We start from the raw sequence: 20,348 nt of genomic DNA on the forward strand, positions 1-20,348 counted from the left end.
GGTGGAGAAGGCTCAAAGTATCTAATGACCCGCTCCTGCTACTCACTCCCATGTTTCTGTATTCCATTCAGCCCCTCATACCTGCTAGACAGGATCAATTGGAGGCTACTTACTACTATAACCTGGTGCACAGAAACAGAGGAGACAATTCGGCCCTTCAAGACTGTCACACACGGTTTGAGGTGATTTGGGAAATGTAATTGGAAAATCCAGGCTGGGTTTGAAAGAGGCCCCTCCTCTCTCTTTACAGAACTTCCCCTTTCTGCAACTTGTGCTTCATTTGTTTGTTATATTGTAGACTCAAATTCACTGAATACAGCCCGCAAGCCTCACCCAAAGATCGCTCACAAAATCCTCTGCTCTCCCTGACTGCAACATTCATTAACAGAACATTCATTAAAATAACACCCTTTAACTTTCCAATAACAGAATGGGAGAACATCAGAAACAGGCGCAGGTCGTTCACTCCCCAAGTCCGCCTTGCCCTTCACTAAGATCGTGGCTGATCTGCGCTCGGTCTGAAATCCTCTTTAATGCCCAATTCCTCATAGCCCTCACATGTCTGACAAGTCAGTATCCATCTACCTCCTCTTTAAATAATTTCAGTCATCTAGCTCCCCCAACACTCTTGAGAAGAGAAATCCTGACATTCAATCCCACCTGTTTGAAAAAAAACACTTGCTGCTCCAATATCATGGCTTATTGATATGAACAAAAGAGTTTGACACAGGTGTTCAGGTCATAATATCTGGCCCCGATATCAAGGCAGTGGTTGCCTTTTATTGACATCAAGGAGCTTAATAAAACTGAACTTAATGCGAATCAGAGTAAACTCTTCAGTGTTTGGAATCAAATATGGCACAAAGGAAGATGCTCAACATCTCAGTCCTGGGTCACCTCTGAAGGAGATCCTCAGGGTAGCTTCCTCTTCACAAACATCGTCAGCTGCTTCATCAATGTCTTCCCGCCCCCACCCTCCCCACCATAAAATCAGAAGTGGGGATTGTCACTGAAGATTCCACAATGTTCAGAATAAGTTGTCCCCCGTCAGCTCTTGAACTGGTCTGTGTCCGTGTGCAGCAAGACCCGGACACCATTCAGGCTTGTGCTGTTAAAGTGTCCGTGACACTCATGTATCAGCACTGCCTAGCACTGCACATTGCCACAGTAAAACAAGAGTTCATTCAGCATCTCACGCTGGTTTCACAGGAATATGAGGAAGTCATTCAGCCCATTGACTCTATTGGAGAAGAACAGGGACAGCCCATTCAGTGTCTCCAGCCTATTACTCAGGGAGAGAAGGAGTCTAGTGTGATGGGCCACACCAGAGCCCCTCGAAAATATTTGAAGGCGGTAGCCTAGACTCTAATATTTTCATATTTTAAAGGAAATGTAAACTGTCTGTCCCAGATACAAGGTGACTGGTCAAACTACTCGGTATGAAGCAAAACACCATCTACTTAAACACGAAAGAGAAAATGAAATCAAAGCAAGGAGAATTTAGAATAACATAATTTTTTGGACACGTTAACAGAATAACAGATCTAGGAACTATTACTGATGAACTGTTCCAATATAGGAAACTCCCATAAACACAGCCCGTGGCGTAACGGAATATTCAGACACAGATTGTCATAAACATTTCTCCAATCCAGGAATTAAAATCAGCATCAAGAGAAAGTTCAAAGAGTGTAGCAGGAGACATTCACTGAAGCTTCCAACTCTGTGGAGATCCCAATAGTTTCTGATGTTACTGAGAAACCAAAACCCAGAGATCCTAATCTGTGAGAGCTGGCCACACCCATTCAAGCTGCATTAAAATAAACACAAGGCCTCCCTCGCTGTTTACTCAAGTGGTCTTAACTAACCAGCTCGGTAACGGTCGTTCAATCTCTCTCTTAAAAGAACCCATGTCAAAATAACCTCTTAAAGCTGCTGCATCATGACACTAGTCAGCACATCGAGCTGTCAAACAGGAACCAGGTGTAACCCAGTAGGCCCTTGGCCCTATCTAATCCGCCGAGGAAGAAGCCATTCAGTCCCTTGAGTCACTTACACAGCAACAAAATAAAGTCTTTCATCCCCTTGAGTCACTTACGCAGGAACAGGAGGAGGAGATTCAGCCCCTTGTGCCACTTATATAGGAACAGGAGGAGACCATTCCCCTCACAATGTATTTACACAGGGGCAGAATGAGATAATTAATGCTGATTCCTGATGACCGGATTATTCACGAAACGTCGATTCTCCTGCACCTCGGATACTGCCTGACCTGCTGCGCTTTTCCAGCAAACCACTCTCTACTCTGATCTCTGGCATCGGCAGTCCTAATTGTCTCCTAATAGATGCTGTAACATGATGAACAAGTGGCGCAGAAGCTGCACAGACAGACTGCTCGATGTTGTTCCTCCTGGCTCCATTGCTCATGATACACACGCGGGACTTTAACGTGGATTTCTAGTGGTGAGGAGGGAAGCCATATGTCTTGTGTGAAGTAACAACAAGACATATTCCATCTCCGAGAAGACTGATTGGCATTCGCCACGTAGGGCAGAAGCTGGTGGGAATGGCTAGCTGTTTCAGAACGAAGGTATTGTGGCTGCTGTTGGGGATTGTGAGCAACATGATTGTGAGCAACGTGAGTACGGGTTAACACACCGACTGTACAATATTGTGTGGACAGTTAAGTTAGGTATATAAACTATTAGGAAAGCCACGTTAGACTGATGAATGGATCAAATAATGCGGACTTTGTTCATGTTGATTTTGTCTCGTGCAGTATAACCTGTATGCCTAAATCTGTCCAAGTCTATTTTCAACCTCTGACCTGTCTGACAATGCTTACTATGATTTGCCTCCACTCTCATAAATAAAGTATTTCCCTGTACTGTTGTACACGTGACAATAAATCAAACCAATCAACCCTGGATAAAGTATGTTTTTGTTTCACCTTACCAATGTCTCTTTTGTAAATAAGTGATCACTGCCACTCCTCACATTTATTCATATTCACATCTCGACTGATTAAACACTCAGCTTCTTCAATCTATCCTCATGTAACCACCATCTGTATCTGTAGTAAGGAGATCATTCCTTACAAAGGAAATCAAATCTGTACAGAGTTCCCCAAATACTCTCTCAGCAAAGCTCTCCAACAGTAGGAAGATGGCTTCACTTATGTGCACGAATCATCTTACAATGAAGGACAGCATACTATTGATTGCACCCCTTACTTACACAGGGTTTGATTCGGAGCAGTCAGCATAGACTTTTGTTTGGGAGATCATGCTTCCCAAATTTGTTAGAGTTCTTTGATGCAGTGAACAAGAAAATTGCTGAGGGTAAAGCGTCAGGCGTAGCATCTGTGGATTTCAGTAAGGCCTTTGATAAGGTTTCGCATGGCAGGCTGCTCTGGATTGTTACATCACGTGGAATGCTGGGGTATTTGGCCAATTGGATATACAGTTGACCTATTGGTAGGAAGCAGAGGGTTTAGTCGAAGGGTGCTTGTCAGACTAGAGGCTGGGTCCATAGCTGTTTGCTTTCTATGATTTGGTTGAGAATGTTCAAGGCATGATTAGTAAGTTTGCAGATTTCACTAAAATAAATGGGATTCTGGTCACTGAGGAAGTTAATCAGAAATTGCAGCAGGACCTTAATCAGGTGATGAAGTGGGCCGAGAAATGGCAAATGGAATTTAAAATAGAAGTTTGAGGTCTTGCATTTTGGAAACTCAAATCAAGGTATGAGTTTCACGGTGAATGGGAGGGACTTAAGAGGTGTAGTGGGCAGAGAGACCTTGGCGTTCACGTGCACGGTTCTGTAAGAGTGGGGTCATAGTTAGACAAGGCAGTGAAGAAGGCTTTTGGCACACTAGCCTTCGTCAATCAGAGCATAGAGTATAGAAGTTGGGAATTTATTTTGCAGTTACACAGGACTTTGGTAAGGCCATACTTGGAGTAGTGTGTTCAGTTTTGTCACCGTGTTATAGGGAGGATGTTATTAAATTAGAAAGAGTGCAGAAGAAATTTACAAGGACGTTGCTAGGACCAAATGGTCTGAGTTATAGGGAGAGTTGGACAAGCTAGGACCTTTTCTCTAGCGTGTAGGAGACTGGGGGAGGGGGAAGAACTTGTAGAGTTGTATAAGTTCATGAGGGGTATGGATAGGCTTAATGCTCTCAATGTTTTTCCAAGATGTAGAGAAACAAGGACTAGAGAGGATCAGTTTAAGGTTAGAGGGGAAGGAATAAAAGGGAACCTGAGGGGCCATTTCTTTAATCAGAGGGTTGGTGCGTGGATGAGCTGCCAGCAGATGTGGTTGAAGGTAGTACATTAACAATATTTCAAACACATTTGGATAAATATGTGGATAGGAAAGGACTAGAAGGATATGAGCCAACTGCAGGGAAATGGGGTTAGCGTGGATGGACATTTACAAGGAAGAGTCGAACCCCTCTGTTAATTAAAACCAAACACCCAGAAAAACTCGCCTCACCTCGTAATCTGTTAAACTATGAGAGACACAGATCTCCTACATTCCACTATTTAAACAAAAATAACAAGTTAGTTTTTTAACTTTAATAGTGACACTAAACAACAACTATTCACAAATGAAAGACCCTCTTTTCTTAACTACTTACTATCTGACTCCAACTCTGTAAACATATACTGTTCCACCCACTCACATATTAAACATCACAATCTCAAGACCACACAGTCTCTATCTTCCCCGCTGTGTTCATTCTTCCAGCTGCTGGTCTCCCTGGGTCATGTTTTGTTTACTGCAAGTAGGTTTGACATGACCATGTATCTTTGATAGAGAGTGTTTGAGACGGCCAGTTAGCCCTTCTGCTCTACAGCAGTTACACTGCTGTTCGATGGCAGTGGTTCTCCCTCTAGTGTTCAAAATGCTGGGTTTATATACTTCCCATAATACAATAATTCTTATAATTTGATTGCTTTCCAGGTGTCCTAACAATAATATTCAAATTCCGTTGGCTTCTGGTTTCCTGAACGTTGTGTAAACTCCTTGATCGCATTTGAATTGCTGTCAAAACAGCAACTAAAACTCAGGTATCCTTTTCCCAGCTGATTGTTACATTTGGAACAGTCTCACCTTTAGCTGGTATCTGTGGCTGTACTTTCTATTCAGCAAAACCCGTTCTCTCTTAAAGTGACCAGACATGCTTTCAGCTTCATAACATCTCCCCCTTCAGAAAAACAAAGAACCATCATAATGAAAATATGGCGTCATTTCTTTTCCTATAATTCTGAATCCCATTTTTATGAAATACAAAAGTAGTAATCTCAGTTATACCATTCATATTAATTCTGCACACATATATAACACTGGAATAAATCAAATCATATCTACACTTCTTCCTTTAAATTCATGATAAAACATCTGCTATAACATTTTTACGACCCACAGCATACACATTTTGTAAGTTTAAAGTCGGTACCATAAGACTGCAATGAAATAGTCTCATATTTTGGTTTTTAAATATCCCCCCAAAAATGAGAGGATGGTCGTTGTTGTCTACAACTGTCTCTGATAATTTGTTTGTCATGTAAACATTAAAATACTGTCAGGCCAGTACGAAACTCCATCATTCTATTTTCAATAATGGGGATGTTGTATTTATTTCTGGTGGATATTGAGATTTTCGACAAGTAGCCAATTGGCCATTCAATTCAACCATCACCTTTCTGCATCAATACATCTCCGACCCCTATATCCAGAGCATCAGACACAATTTTCAAAGGGTTTCAAACTATTTGGCGTCGTTAAAACTGGTGCGGTGACTAAACCTGCTTTAAAATTCTCAAATTCCTCCTGGCATTGTTCTGTCCACCACAATTCTGTGTTCTTCCTTAGGAAATCCATTAGAGGTGCCAATACGCTGCTGAAGTTTGCAACAAACTTCCAATAGACTCCACTCAGTTCCAAAATCCGAAGCACCTCTTTCTTCGAGGACGGTCGTGGAAATTCCTCAAAGCCCTTCGTCTTTGTGTTCCATGGAGTCAACCTTCCATGGCCAATATAATGTCCCAAGAACGTCACCTCTGCCTTCGTGAATTCTGTTTTCTTTAAGTTTATTACCAGGTTTGCTTCTTGTAATCGTTCAACATGCTCTGCCCACTTTAACATGTGAGCTTTCAATCACTTGCTGAAGATCACTACATCATACAGATAAACTACACAATTTGTTCATCTGACCACAACTCTGTTCCTGAGTCTTAAATGTTGTGGCGCATTATTCATTCACATGACATGCTCGATAACGTTTTTGTCATATCTGGTATCTTTACCAGATAGTTTAATTAACGCAACATTTTTTTTAATTTGAAAGGGGCCACTAAACCTGGCTTTGAAGAGATTTCCTACCACTGGTGACAATACTAATACGTCACCACCACGGGAAATCGTCAAAGTTTCAGAGTTTTTACCTGCCACCTGCTTTACTCAATGCTGTGCCCTCTTCAGGTGCTGTTGAGCTAACTCACCTACTCCATTTAATCTCTCCCTCACCTCAGATACATAATCCAAGTGTCAGATCTCCGACTTCGGTCCTGTCAATTTATATTTAATAAATTTCAAAGGACTTCTCACTTCATGTATGAATATGAATTCAAAGGAAGTAAAGTGAGTAGATTTATTTGGGGTATCTTCGATGATAGGCAATTTAATGGGACATCTTTATCCCAATCATTTGGCCAATCCTGACAGTACGCTGTTAACGTGGTCTTCAGTGCGTGATGCTAACTTTTCAATGCTTCCTGGGATTCAGGATGGGACGCCCTTGATTTGAAGTGCTGTCTGCCTAAGCCATCCATGATTTCCTTAAACAGCTGAGCGGTAAAATGAGACCCTTGGTCTGACTGAGTCTCTCTGGGTCGGCAACATCGAGTAAAGAAAGCTATCAACTCCTCCACCTCCCTTTTTGTCTTAACACTCCGTAATGGAAATGCCTCTGGAAATCTGGTAGACGCATACATATGGTCCGCAAATATTGGTTTCCACTTTTATTTTGAAAAGGCTAGCTATACAACTAATCATAATCCACGTGAAAGGTTCTTCGAATGCAGGAATTGGCAACAAAGGTGCTGGTTTTATTATCGCCTACGACGTACCTACCATTTGGCATGTATGACATAAACAAAAATTAACCACGTTCTTGTGCATTCTAGGCCACTAGAAATGCTTCTGTACCTTAGCCTGAGTCTGTACACCTAGTTGACCGCCTGCAGTTAGTTCGTGTGCGACCCATAACACAGTATGCTACCGGTAACACAATCTAGTGCACTTCGGCCCATTTCCCTTCTGAACTAACCTACCGTTTCTCTCCACGTTCAGGTGTTTTCCTGCAACATTACATCAAACAGGGTATCAGTTAACTGAACATCAACTCCTTTGTCTTTTTCTTTAGTTTTCCTTCCTTCTGTAACTTATCACAGTGGGATCTTGTTGGTACACAGTGAGGAAAAATTCCTGGGTCTATTTCTTTTAGCTCCTCAGTTCCCTAGTTTTCATTTGACTTCTCCAACACAAGGGATGTCTCTCCCACCTTGGATCCTGCTAAACCGTTTCTAAGAACAAACTGTATTCCTGGAACTGACAGTCTGTCATTCACTCTCACTGTTACTTTCCCAATCTTGGTTTGGCACTCCAACCTGATGTTTCTGTCCCCATCCTTAATTTCCGTCCCCATTCCACAAATTATCACACTCTTGAGTAACACATCAGAAAGAGTGAAAATACTTCCATCTCTTGCTACTAGGGGCTGAGAGAAAGTGAGGGCTGCAGATGCTGGAGATCCGAGTTGAAAACTGTTGGGCTGCAAAAGCACAGCAGGTCAGGCAGTATCCGGGAGGCAGGAGAGTTGATGTTCCAGGCACAAGTGCTTCATCAGGAAAGTGGGGGGTAACGGAGGGGTAAGGGGGCTTAGAAATAAGTAGGATGGTGGGGTAGAGCTGGGTGGAAGGTAGCTTGGAAGATGATAGGTATATGCAGATGGGGTGTGGTGGTGATAGATCGGAGAGGAGGGTGAAGTGGATAGGTGGTGGGATAGCTGGACCCCTCAAACGGTATAGCATAAACATCGACTTCACCAATTTCCAAATCTCCCCTCCCCCAACCTCACCCCAGATCCAACTGTTCAAATTAGCACCGCCTTCTTGAACTGTCTTAATTGTCCAATTCGTACCCACCTACCCATTTCACCCTCCCCTCCGACATATCACAATCACTCCCACATATATCTTCCTATATCCTTTCCAGTGATCCTCCCTCCTACACTCCTATTTATCTTTCAGCTCCCTTGTCCCCCCATCACGTTCCTGACGTTGGGTTTATGCCTGAGATGTCGGTTGCCTGATCTTTTGTGCTTTTCGGGCGCTTCACATCTCAACTATTAGAGACTGAGCAGATCTCGCATCTCACAAAATTATAATTGCTTGTCCTTCCCCTTAACCCTCTCCCACCCACCCTCCCGCCTTTTCTGAGTAAAGTTTTTCCACAGAGGCAAATTCTTTCCAGGGATCAGGTACTAACTCCATACCCAGCCGCTGCCTCAGCTGCAGCTCCTCGGCACTGCTTGGGGTCTCCTTTACCAGTTTCACTAATGCCACTGGCTTCGCCTCTTTTACCACATCTTATTCCAACGTGTCTTCCTCCAACGCCCAGCACGGTGTGTCCCAGATTACTGCAGTGAAAACACCTTTTCCCAGTGCCCTTCGAAAATCATTGGCACTGTAATCTTACGTGTTCCACTCCTTTATAGTGAGAACACCTGAGGCCTTTCACTTCCTATCAACCCCCTTGGGCTTCTTTTTTCACCTGTGCTAACCTATTGTCAGTGTGCTCTACTGTTCACTTTTAGTGTAGGATCTCACCTTCTCCCAATTTTTATCACTCACAGGATGAAAATCCTCCCACGTTATTAGACAGTCTTTATAAATCAGACAGAGAATGTAGAGTACTACGACCAATGGGGGTATCCTCCATCAGTAATATTTATCATTTACTACATGATGAAGTATCGGGAGATATGGACAATTTGCTTAAAACTTGGGATCAGGATTTGGGACAGGAAATCTCTAGAAACATGGAATGACATTTAGGAAAACGCCAGAAGAATCACCATCTGCAAAAGAACTCAGGCTATCCAGCTGAAGTTACTTCATAAGGCCCATATAGCAGAGGATTGATTGGCAAAATGTAAGGCAGGAGCATCTCCAATGTGTCCCAAATGTAAAATAGAGAAGGGCACTCTTGTACATTGCCTATGGACCTGTCATAAGATCCGTAGATACTGTATTAAAGTAGCAAGTACCCTGACAGAAATACTAGGAACGTAAATTAAAGTGGATCCTGTATCTCTCCTTTTGGGCTTTTCAAACTTACCCTCCCTGGATATGCACAGGAAGAGACTATTTTCTATTCTCTCTTTCTGTGCAAGAAAAAATATTTTGGTAAACTGGGTGGCTTAGGGCCCCCTCGGACTTTCATGTCGGCACAGATTAATTATGGAAAGTGTTCCCCTTGACTTCCTTACAAATATGGTGCACCGAAAGACCGAATTATTTTATAAAATATGGCAGCCGTTCTTGAATTTCATAAATACAGATATTTTGGCTATCATAACAAGGGCTTTTATTTAATTGAGATGACGAACCCGCCTGTCCGGGTCCCCTTAGGAGAGGAATCCCGCACGAATACGGGTTTTGTTACATTTGATGTTAACACATTCCGAGCATGTATCTCAAAACCCAATTTCTATGTTATCTGTTGTTTTTTTAGGTTTTTTGCTCTCTTGTTTGAATAATGTAAGAGACTTAAATATACACTCTAGTTAGTTGTAGGTTAGATCAGTTGTTAGTTGAGTTTTGTTTTTTTTTCATTCTATTTATTTTTCTTTTGTTAAATTTTGGCTATTGTATATTTAAGATTTGATTGTATATCAATGTTTGTACTTGAGAGTTTTGTTTATTTTTGTAAACTTGTAAAAATGTTAAATTTCTAATAAAAATATCTATAAAAAAAGCAAATCCTCCCAGAAGCTACACTTCATCTCATGCACCAATGCATATTTACCTGCCATTTCTGCCGCACTTCTCACCCCTTGAACTTTCTGTTCATTCACATGTATTCTTCCCATCTCTGGAAATGAGTCTTTAAACTCCTCTAGCAGAATACTGTCCCTTCAAGCCTCACAGGTCTTATCCATTTTTAAAGCCAGCACCCATGTATCAAAATGACTGTGGTTAACTCTTTCAAACGCAACATAAGTCTGACCTGGTTTCGTCTCTATATTTCTGAACCTCTGTCTCTATTCTTCAATAAACAGAATATATGTACCAATGCATAAGCACTCAAAATAACCAGTTTGGTATCTGCATAATCTCTTGACCCTTCATCTGACAGCGCTGCACATACCTCACCAGCTGTGCCCACCCGCTTGGTCTGATGGAGCATTACCCACAAGCTCACTGGACACACCATCTACTGAGCCATTTTTTTCAAATGAAATAAAAACAGATTTTGACAGCTTTCTCATCTAAATATAGCAATGTATTAACATAGCTGTATACATCCCGACATTCTCCCTTCATCTCTATTCTGTTAATTTAACTTTATTGCCTAATTCCTAACGTCGGAATTTTAAATTTTCTCTCTCATTTTCCTCTCTTTTCCTTTCTCTCTGTTCTCTCTCTGTTTCCATCCATATTTTCACCTTCTAATTCCAGTTGCCATATTTGTAATTTAAGTTTTTTCTAAGTCTACTGCGGTTGCCTTTTCTCTGACACACCAAAGTGCTTGACCATCTTCATTACAATTTCAGCTTTCCTTTTGTACCTAGTTAAACCCAATTCCAACCTATTTGCTAATTCTAACAGTATTCCTTCTTCTGTCTTTGTAAACTTCCTTGGCACATTTGGGAACCTCTTTAGTAATGTTAAAAAACATTTCTCTCACTTTTAATTTAACCAACCACAAGTTAACAAATTTAAATGAATTGTTCCACCGGTTTTATTTGAAGATCTAGGTCACTAATTGCTACGTGGTGGAATCTGCTGGGACCTTTTGTATCCTAAGTCTGTCCAAATCCCATACAGCAAGGCTGCAAACTGTTATGACATCAATATCAAAACCCTCTGTTAATTAAAACCGCATACCTAGAAAAGCTCTCCTCACATCATAATCTGTTAAAACGTGCGTGACAGAGAACTCCTAAATTCCACTAATTAACGAAAAATTACAATTCATGTGTGTGCAAGGTAGCTCGCTGAACATGAAAGTGTGTTTTCAGACATTTCGTCACCATGACTAGGTGACATCATCAGTGAGAGTCTCCGCTGAAGCGCTGTGGTATGTCCCGTCTCTCTATTTTTAGGTCTTGGTTTCTTAAGGTGGGTGATGGCATTTCTGGGTTTTATATTACAAGGGAAGGTAGATAGGATCTAAATTGATGTGTTTATTGATTGACGTCTGGTGAGAATGCCATTCCTCTAAGAACGCCCTCGCGTGTCTTAATATAAGCGTGTCTTGTTCCAGTCAAAATGGTGTCCTTCTTTGTCTGTATATATGGAACATAGTGATAGTGGGTCATGTCTTTTGGTGGTCATGTCAGTTGGTGTTCATGCATCCTGTTAACACGACAACAGGACCATTTCAATGGCGGAAAAATGATTTGTATACATTATTTAATCAATCTGTGTGTGCAGATATTTTTCATATGTGCACAACGTATTCTAAATAAATAACGGAGACACAGTTATCGAAAAAATATGCACATGATGTATAATATTTATAAAACATTGTTTGGTGCTCATCTAAAGTGATATGTTCCCCTTCTCTCAATGTTCCCTCCTTTTCTGGAATTCTCTACTCCAATCTCTTATTCTTAACAGGATGAGTGTTATAAATCTTGTTTCTGGTATCCCAACTTATTTCAGTTAATCCCCTTTCTACTGGGAATTCAATATATTGACCTGCTGGTTTCTTTCCAAAGCTGTTGTCTGTCATATTACTGGAGATTACAATTCTGGTATCAGACCCAGCATTTGAACACATTACTCTGTTGTACGTGCACTGTACAAACGACCACAGCACACAGGAATTAACAGAACATTGAGGGATGTGCATCTACTTCTTTCAATATTCTAGTTTTCTCATTTTTCACATTTCCTCATCTATATCCTCTCTCCAGTTTCTCTTTGTATCTAGTTAAGAAATCTGCCAATTATTCTTTATGTCCAATCTCTCAAAACTCCTTTTGGTTTATATTTATTGCCGTCTTCTTGATGTAATGTGATTATAGTTGAGCAATGTAACTACAAAGACATGCAGGAGGAGCTGCCAGAGTTCATTGGAATGGGAGCCGAGCAGGGAAGACCATGGAGCAGCAAAGGCAGGAATTTCTGTGGATAACTCGGAGGATATCAGAATTTTTTCCCAAAGGAGATGAAACATACTCATGGGAGGACAAGGCAGTCATGAGTGATAAGGCATCAAACCAAAAGAGGACACATACGATGTGGTGAAGATGATTGGGAATCGAGAGAATTCATTAGCTCTGAAACTACATAAGGATGGCAACACTGACACTACAGAGCTCTTACTCATGGTCAGGGAGAGAAACAGAGGGAAAGACATCCTCTTTAAACACAGAAGATGGTATTCCTCAAGGAAAAAGATTTAGATGAATTAAACAATTGAATTAAAATCAGTTTTTTTTTATGGAATGTGTCAGAGTGGAAGCATGATCTCATCAGAATGAGAAAATGAAAATGAAAGTGTTACCACATCAGAAACCAGAGTAGGTCACCGAGTACAGGCCTGATGGGTGAATGGGTCTCAGTGAGAATTGGGGGACAGACAGTAGAATTGCATTGCAGATATTGCAGCTCAAAACTGCGTGTTCATGTCGTGCTGTAGATCACAGCAGCAGGAGACGCAGAACAGCATTCAAGAAAAACTGCAATATTTTGCCCGGGATAATCTCCTCAGTCTGCCATTACCATCAACACAATCTATGGCTCAGTGACGAGTGTTGGTGAACATGTCAGGGTCAGAAACATGCGAACCTAAACCTGATGCTAACTCATTAAAGCTATCGGACTTGACCAACAGATCTGATCGAAGCCCTGCAGTCCTGCCACATTTAGTCAAAAATGGTGATGGATGATTAAACAAATGACTGGAGGAAAGGGCTCCACAAACATCCCCAACCTAAATAATCGAACAGAGTAATACACATCAGAGTAAAAGACAAGGATGTAGTATCTGTACCATCCTGAGCCAGAAGTGTTGAGTCGATGATCCATCTCACCCTGATCATGATCCCCACAGAATCACAGATGCCAGCCTTCAACCAATTTGATTCGCTGCACGTGAGCTGAAGAAACAGCTGAATACAGTAGATATGACAAAAGCAATGGGCCCTGACCCCATTCCTACAATGGGACTGAAGACTTGTGCTGCACAACAAGCCGTGTCCCTGGGGAAGCTGTTTCATTCCATCTCCAACTCTGACATCTCTCTGGTAATGTGGAAAGTTACTCAGCTATATCCGGTTCCCTAAGAAGGGAATAATTACAATCTGACCAATTACCACTCCCTCAGTACAATCATGATAGTCACGTTGGTGGGAGTTATTTCTAACAGAACTGTCAAGCAGCACAGAAATAACCTGCTCAGTGTGGTTTCTGATCGGTCCCCATGTGGAGATGGTGCTGTTGTGGAAATGTCACTGGATTACTAATCCGTACCAGGCTAATGCTCTGGCAGCTCGTGGAAGTTAAAAATAATTAATAAAATATTAAGATGCAACATCTGGTGTCAGTAATAGTACCCTTGAAGCCAATGTCGATTGTAAACACCAATTTCCTTCCCCGATGTACTTTCAGGAAGTGAGTCTCCCGTGCTTTCCTGTTGTGACCTAAAATTGACTCCAGACAGACAGACATGGGATAAGCTCATCAATGGTCTCTGAATCGGCCAGGCAAGACAGTCAATTGTATCATTCTGTTCCGAGCCCTTAAAGGATAAAACCAGACTGAACACCCGGCACCAACCATGGTATCGGAAAAGGGAATGGTAAACAGAATCCTGTCGATCCTGCAGAGACCTCCTTCCTAACATCTGAGCGTTTGTGACAACTTTCCCACAGATTCCACAGAAACACCGGTAAAGGAAGAGATCGTACAACACAGTGAGCCTCCCCCATTCTAGTTCATGTTCAAACATTTCCTCAATGCACTTATCCCACACAATGAATATATCCGTTAGTGTGATTAACCTTGGAAAGCTATAAATAGAAAGCACAGTACTCCCTTTTGTCCATCGAGTTTGCTACCCAATTCAGCATAATGATGGCTGGCCTTTTATTTCCACACCGTACTGTTTCTCTGCCCTCATCCCTTTAGTGCCTCAAAATCCTTATTTATATTCAGTGCCTTGGCTTCCAGGTGTGAGCGAATTCCCCCGGGTCACCAGTGTCGGAGTGTAGACATTTATTCTCATCTCAATGCAGAGTGTCCTGCCAGTACATAATACTGTGGTCCCTTCTTTTAGCGTCCCAGCCTGGGGAATTATCATCCCTGCTTCCATCTGTCACACCCTGTCGGAGTTTTATACATCTCACTGAGATCTCCACTCATTTTCCTAAAGTCCATGGAATACAGGCCCAGTCGCCCCAAACTCTGCCCACACAACAAGCCTCTCATCCTTGAGATCACCCTGGTCATCCTTCTCTGCTCTCCCTAAATGTCAGGTTTTTCCTTTATAAGGTCAGGAGGCCAAAACCGCACACAATACTGCACAATGTTCGAGACTGGTTCTCTCCAAGGGCCTGTACAGCTGCAATAAGACACCCTCACTCCTGGACTCAAATCCTCCTGAAATGAAAGCCAACGCACCATTTAACTTCCAGCAATATTGCTTTCAGTGACTGGTGTACAGGGAGATCCAGAGCCTTTTCAATGTTACAGCTCCCGCCTTGGAGGGTCTATGTACACTGGTCAGCGTGACAATGCTATTCCCAGTATTGACCTCTGGGTTGACAATTCACTGCGCTGCAGGGACCTCGGAGGGTTGCTCAGAAGGAAACAACAAAAACGAGTATACATCGCTTTGAAGATCAACATGATTCAAACAATCCCTTTTCAAACTTAGGCTGCCAATCTCTTTTTCCCACCAAACGGCATACCATCACCTCTACCCACCTTGCTCTCCATCTGCTACGTATTTGCCCATTCACTCCACTTGTCCTAGTCACCTTGGAGCTTTTTTACAATCTCCTTACCCACTCACAACCCAACATCCTTTCGTGCAGTCAGCAGGTTACGATATATTTTATTTGATTCCAGCAAACAAATGTTTAATGGATATTGGGAACAGCTGGGGCCTGACCACTGATCCCTGCGATACCTCAACAACCTTCCTCTGTTAAATGTTTTTTTTCCAATTTCTTTATTTCGTGTCTCTGGGTGTCTCTGGCTGGGGCAGCATTTGTTCCTGTCACTAATTTCCCTTGAGAAGGTGGTGGTGGCCTTGCTGTACCGCTGTAGTCCACCTGTGCAGTTGACCCACAATGCCATTAGGGAGGGAATCCCAGGATTCTGACCCAGCGACTGTGAAGGAACGGTGACATATTTCCAAGTCACGATGGTGAATGGCTTGGAGGGGAACTTGAAGATGGGGTGGCCTTGCTGTACCGCTGTAGTCCACCTGTGCAGTTGACCCACAATGCCATTAGGGAGGGAATCCCAGGATTCTGACCAGCGACTGTGAAGGAACGGTGATATATTTCCAAGTCACGATGGTGAATGGCTTGGAGGGGAACTTGAAGATGGTGAGGTTCCAACACATCTGCAGCCCTAGTCCTTCTGAATAGACGTGGTTGTGTGTTGGGAAGATGGTGTCTGTGGATCTTTGGTAAATAATTTCAGTGCAACATATAGATAGTAAAACACTGCTGCTGCTGAGCGTTGATGATGGAGCATTGTGGATGAAACGAAACTCAAACTGGCTGCTTTGTCCAGGATGGTATCGAGTTTCTTGAGTGTTGTTGGGAATGCAATCATCCAGGAAAATGGGGAGTATTCTGTCACACTTCTGTCTTATGCATTGTAGATAATGGACAGGCTTTTGGAAGTCAGAATGTGAGTTACTTGTCGCAGTACTCCTAGCTTCTGACCTCCTCTTGTAGTTACTGTGTTTATGTAGCGAGTCCAGTGAGTTTCTGAGCAATGATTACCACCCCCCCCCCCCCCAGGAATTTTGATACTGTGGAATTCATTCGTGGTCTCAGCATTGACTGCCAAGGGGCAATGGTTAGATTCTATTTTAGTGGTGATGATCACGGTCTGGCATTTGTGTGGTGTGAATATTACTTGCCACGTGTCTGTCTGGATACTGTCCAGATCTTGTCGCATTTGGATATGGCCTGATTCAGTATCTGAGGAGCCACACATGTTGCTGAACATTGTGCAATCATTTGCGAACCGTCCCAATTCTGCCATTATAATAGAGGAAAAATCATTGATGAAGCAATCCTGAAGACGCTTGGGCCTAGGCTACTGCCTGAGGGACTCCTACAGACTTGTCATGGAGCTGAGTTGACTGACCTTCATCAACCATGACCTTCTTCCTACTTGTCAGTTATGATTCTAACCCAGGTAGTGGGGGGATGTTGCTCCTGATGCCCATTGAATCCAGTTTTGCTAAGGCCCTTTGATATCACACTTGGTCGAAGGAATCTTGTTTTAAAGGGCTGTCACTCTCACGCCACCTCTGGACTTCAGCTCTTTTGTCCATGTTTGAACCAAGGAAATGAGATCAGGAGCTGAATGATCCTGCTGGAGTACAAACTGAGCGTCATCGACCAGGTTATTGCTGAGCAGGTGCTGCTTGAAAGCACTGACACCTTCCACCACTTTACTGATGATCGAGAGTAGACTGATGGGGTGGTAATTGGCCGGATTGGATTTGTTCTACATTTTATGTATAGGAGACACTTGGGTAATTTTCCACATAATCGGGTAAATGTTGTTGTTGTAACGATATTGGAACAGCTTGGCAAGGGCAGTGACAAGTTCTGTTGCACAAGCTTTCAGTACTATTGCCAGAATGTTGTCAGGGTATGTCCCCTTTGGAGTATCCAATGTCTCCAACTGCATCTGGATATCACGTGGAGTGATTCGAATTGGTTGATGACTGGTAACTGAATTACTGAGGACCATTGGAGGAGGCTGAGATGGATCATCCACTCAGCATTTCTAAATGAAGATTGTTGAAATGCATCAGCCTTATCTTTTACACTGAAGTGCTGGGCTCTTCCACCATTAAGGATGAGGATATTTGTGGAACTCTTCCTCCAGTGAATTGTTTAATTGTCCGCAGCGTTTTTCGAATAGAAGTGGAAAGACTGCAGTGCTTAAATCTGAACTGTTGCTTGTGGGATCGCTTAGCTCTGTCTATCTCTGCTTCTGCTATTTAGCACAAATGTAGTCCTGTTTGTTGGTTTCACCAGGCTGACATCTCAATGTCAAGTGTGCCCAGTGCTGTTCCTGCCCTCCTGCAATCTCCATTGAACCAAGGTTGATTCTCTGGCTTGATGGTGATTGTTGAGAGGGGGATGTGCCAGGCCATGTGATTGTGCAGGAGTACAATTCTGCTGCTATTGCTGGCCCACAATACCTTATGGAAACCCAGACTTGAGCTGCTAGATCTGTTCGAAGTCTGCCTTAATTAGCACGTGGATAGTGCCACTCAAAATGATGGAGCTTATTCTCAATGTGAAGGTGTGACTTGTCTCCACAATTACTATGCGGTAGTCATTCTTACCAATATTGTCATGGGTAGATACTTCTGCAATTGGCAGAATAGTAAGGCTGTGGTCAAGTATATATTTTCCTCTAGTTGGTTCCTTCACCACCTGCGACAGACCCAGTCTAGCTGTTAGTTCATTTACGACCCGGCCAGCCCGATCAGTAATGCTGTAGCTGAGACACTGTTGGTGGTGAACATTGAAATCCCCCACCCAGAGTACATTTTGCGTACGTGCTACCCTTAGTGCTTCATCCACGTGTTGGTCAGCAGGGAGGAGTACTGATTCATCAGTTGGGAGAGGTTGGTACATGGTAATCAACAGAAGGTTTCCTTTCCCATGTGCAAACTAATGTCACGAGACTTCCTGGGAAACGGAGTCACTGTTGAGGACTCCCAGAGCAATTCCCTTCCAACTGTATCCCACTGTGCCGCCACTTCTGCTGTGTCTGTCCTGCTGGTGAGACAAGAAATATCCGGGGAAGGTGATGGGGAGCCTGGGACATAGTCATACTCACAAAATCATACCGTACAGGTAATGTCAGGCTGTTGCTTGCCTAGTCTGTTTATTTCTATTCACTCTTTCCTGCCAGCTGTCTCATTCTAGAAATATGGCCATATATTAGCCTCAATCCACGAAGATTTGATTTTGCAAACTAGGTTTGGCGATTTTCCAAAGTTTTTTCTGAAATTCCAGATGTATTACCTCCATTGCTTCTCTTTCATTTGCCTCCCAGTCTCTTTCTCAATCATAATTCCCATTTCATAAACCTATGTTAATGTTGTCTATGCCCATTATTTTCACTCCCAATAATTTCTCCTAAACTATTTACTTACTCTGTTCTATGTTTTGTGTACTATGTCATTTTCCCACACCAGACTTGGTTTTCCTAGTATTGTTATAAAGTTCTGTGAAGACAGAACTGAAGTAATGGCTTCATAGTTCTGCCATTTCCCTGTTCCCCATTCCCCTTCTCTGGTTTCAGATTGTAAGGAAGCTGCACTTATTTTCTCATACTTCTCACATTGACATGATTTAACAAGCTATTACAGTTCACTCTTATAACCCTTGTGAAAATACTCTTTAGAAACCGATCAATTTCTGCCTTCAGACGCTCAATAATTGACCTTCCCCACCATACTCTCACAGGAGTATAGACCCTGTGCCAAAAGAAATACAGCACGATCTATATTAGTCCCACTTTCCAACACCAGGACCGTAGCCAGGAATGCTATGACACCTCCAAGTGCTCGTGCAAGCACCTTTTAACGTTTGTTGGGTTACCCCTGGTAACCCCCCTCCTAGCAAGTGCATTCCAGACCACAACACACTCTGTGTGAAAGAAAGCCCTCTGTGTACCTCAAACCCTTCACTTTAAAAGTGTGCTCCCGTGTTCTTGACCCTCTGACTAAAAGGAACAGCTGCTGTCTATCCATCCTGTCCATGTCCCTCATTATCTTATTCTTCTGAATCATATCCCCCTCAGCCTTCTCTATTCCAAAGTAAACAACCCGAGCTTACCCAGCCTCTCTCCATAGCTGATATGCTCCATCCCAGGGAACATTCTGGTGAATCTCCTATGCAGACCCTCCAGTGCAATCACATCGTTCCGGTAATGTGGCTCCCAGAACTTCACACACTATTCCATCTTGAACTAACCAAAGCCATATATAGCTCTTATAATCTAAGCACTGTTTAATAAACGCTGCACCCAAGGTCCAATCTTAACTTGTTCAGTACCTTGTCCAGTCACATTCAGGGATGTGTGGCGGAGCACACTCTGAGCTTCCTATGTGCTGCCATTCACTGAGTACTCCCCTGTCTTGTTGCTTCTTCTAAAGTGCATCACCTCATATTTATCAGGTTTACATACCATCTGCCATTGATCCACCCGTCTGACCATTCCTTCTGTATCTTCGTGCAACTTAAGCCTGCTTCCTCACTGCCAACCACCCGGCCAATCATTGTATCAAACGCAAACTTACTTATCACAACTCCCAATTTCTCTACTCACCCCCTGCAAATTCACACCTACACCATTTATGAATAAACATAAACAATAAGGGACACAGCACTGACCTCTGTGGTACACCAGGGAACACTGGAATCAAGTCACACAAACAGCCTTCTCCCACCACCCTCTATCTCCTGGCACTAAGACAACTTTCGTTAGAACTTGTCAAGTTATCCTTGAGACTGTGAGATTGTACTTTATTTTTCAATTTCCCATGTGGAACTTTGTCAAAGGCATTGCTGCAAGACTAAATAAGCGACCTCCTCAAATTCAATCAAATTCATTAGATGTGACTTCTCTCTGATAACGTCATGATGAACATCCCTGATCAAACCTTGCCACTCTGATTGGAGTTCAATTTTATCCTTTGCTATTTTCTCCATTAGTTTCCCTAACAATGATCTGACACTCGCTTGTCTATAGTTCCCTGGTCTATCTCTCCCACCCTTACTGTAAAGTGGAATTAGCAGTTCTCCAGTTCTCTTCTCTGGCACCTCC

Source organism: Chiloscyllium plagiosum, chromosome 8, assembly GCF_004010195.1.
Source record: "Chiloscyllium plagiosum isolate BGI_BamShark_2017 chromosome 8, ASM401019v2, whole genome shotgun sequence".
Classification (NCBI taxonomy): Eukaryota; Metazoa; Chordata; class Chondrichthyes; order Orectolobiformes; family Hemiscylliidae; genus Chiloscyllium; species Chiloscyllium plagiosum.